Source organism: Parus major, chromosome 2, assembly GCF_001522545.3.
Source record: "Parus major isolate Abel chromosome 2, Parus_major1.1, whole genome shotgun sequence".
Lineage (NCBI taxonomy): Eukaryota > Metazoa > Chordata > Aves > Passeriformes > Paridae > Parus > Parus major.
This window is the reverse complement of record NC_031769.1, coordinates 101845598-101848254: the sequence shown is the minus strand read 5'-3', so window position 1 is coordinate 101848254 and position 2657 is coordinate 101845598.

Sequence of the window (2657 nt, the reverse complement as noted above, 5' to 3'; positions counted from 1 at the left end):
GAGAGCGGCAAAAGCTGGATGCCAGCAGGTTCGTGGAGGGCAGCCCTCCCCCGCCTCCTCTCCTCCCTGGGCACAGCATAGAGCCCCCGCCACCCAGCACAGGGATCCCCACCTGTGTCCGGAGGGATCTGGCCGCTTTTTGGCTCAACTAAATGAATCCATCTCTCTAGGGAGATGAGTTTAGCTGCTGCAGCTGCAGGCAAACCCCCGCGATGGGGAAGCTCCCCGTCAACTTAAAAGCAGCAAGCTGTGAGCTGGCAAGGTCTGGCTTTGAATTACACATGGGGGTTTTGATGGGGGGTAGGGGGCATGTTATCAGCCTTTTCAATTTTCATTTTCAGTGACAAATTACATGCTCTTAAAATATGAACCGTATTTCCCTTAAGAAGATTGCCAAAATGAAAAAAAAAAAAATAATATAGGTCCTGTTGCTCATCAGATCCTGGTCCAAAAGGGATAATGTAAAACCAAAAATGACTTTCAAGTTTGTACCACAACATGCCACATGTCAGAAAGCATCAAAAATTCGTAGTGCATACAAAAGCAGTCCTACTTGCACCATTCCAATGTGGTAAATACATAACTCCTCTTAGAGCACAAAACTGACTTATATCTCCCCTCTGCACACACAGGAGTGGCTGCTGGGTTTGAGACTCTGCTGCATCACTGCACTCAGAGGCACTGCTCATTTGCTTCTCTGGGGAACCAGAAGCAGCTGAACTTGCTCTTTTCCAGAGGAGGAAGTGACCACAGTAAAGGCAGTGATTGCTTGGCTGCAGAGGAGTGACAGATCGACAGGGTCTGATGCTGCACCTTCAATCCTGGTACAGCAAAGTGGATAAATGAGACTTAATCTCTCTTTAGATAAGGGCACTTTGAGAGCTTCCAAAACTTATGAGATCCAAATTATACTCAGGGCAGAGGGAGGGGTAGGGAACAGCTCTTTTAATTAGCAGCATCTCTGGGGGATTTAAGAAGGAGGTTTTGACAGTAGTCAGAAGCATACCATTTCTCAGATCTGCAAATCTGTGCTGTTCTGTATTTGACGTGGAATCGTAGCCAGACACACACTGCCCTCTTCACCTGCTATGCAAGAGTGCCGTTGAGCAGATCTGGCACCCCGTAATGTGCCTGAGAAGGAAGGAGAGTTCAAAAGGAAAATGCATGCCATCAACTAAGAGAGGGCATACCTTCGGTCACACAGTTAAAATAACAAGACTTGTATACTCTTTTCTACCAGGAGCTCTGGAAGGCATCACAAATCACAAGGGAATGGACTTGACAGCTAAGACGCACATTAGAGTTGATTTGAAACAAACAAACAAAAAAAACCTTAAAAAAAACAAAACAAGAGGAAACTAAGAAAAGGACTGAGTTGCTCTGAATCAAATTGAGTCTCTAAAACAAGCTAGGAGACTTGAGAAATATTTGTGAGAAAACAAGCAAGAATTTACCAGCTCGACCCTTGGCAGCTCTTGCGCTGCCCATTACAGAGGAAGGTGTTGACATCACTTTTAAGCAGACACATCACAGGGGTTTTAGTGCTCCCCAGCCACCCATGTTGTCCTTGAGCAGTACTGTAGGCAGATCTGCCCCACAGTTACACTATTCTCTGTGATCCCTTTTGTGGATATTCTGCATACATAATGACATCTTTCATCTGAGGCTCCAGAAGGCTTCCAGCACATTGATTTAACCTCAAAGCATCAAGTGGTATTAACAGGCTGCTCCTACAAACAGGAAATCTTCACAATAGACTAAAGGGAGCTGATACCTCTGGGCTACCAATATGGGCCTAAGTTTCAGAGCTCTCAACACGCAGGGGTTTTTTTAGGTTTTTTTTTTTCCATTTACAAGGGTTAATTTCTAATCCCAAAGTGGGTTTGTTGCCCAACTTGTCATGACTTTTGTCAGAAGGAAGGTCCAAGGAAGTTTAGGTTCCCATGAATCAGCAGTTCTAGATTATTTTTTTAAAATGTTTTTTCTGTCACTTACAGCAAGCCTGAATCCATACTCTTCTTACAAAGGTGGGAAATGTGAATAAACCCCCTGCACTTCACTGGAATTAACACAGTGTCCATTTACACAAAAGGAAGACACAGGATGACAAGTCCAGGTAGCATGAGAAGAGACTACCTCCTGCCTTGCTATGGGACAATAACTTTTTTTTTGCTATTTTCTTTTCCTTCTGGAGGTGGTGCTTCAGACCTAGATGCCAGGACCAAATGGTTCCATTTGAGTTCCATTCATCTCAACTCCCAACACATCAGGCTTGCTGCAGCCCAGGGCAGTCCCTTCTCACCTCCACATAAGGCCCTGCTGGCAACAAGTCACACAGCACCTGCTGCCTGCCATGGAGGAGTCCTCAACTCCTACATTGTGCTTGTTTAAAAACAGCACTGGCTTGGGTGGGATGCAGGATGCCACATACTGGCAGTCACTCTGAAAGCACAGCCTTGGAAGCCCCTGCTCCCTGCTGCTCTAGACACAAGCTCTCTGTGTGCCACTACCCCCACACCTCTCCATTTCAGTGACTGCAGAACGCCTCTCCCAGCCTGTTCCTGCTACACCATCCCCTCTTCTCATATCCAGCTGGCCCATTCTCCCCCTCTCTCCTTAGCACCATACCTCCTGGCCAGGGATTTCCCAACATCTGT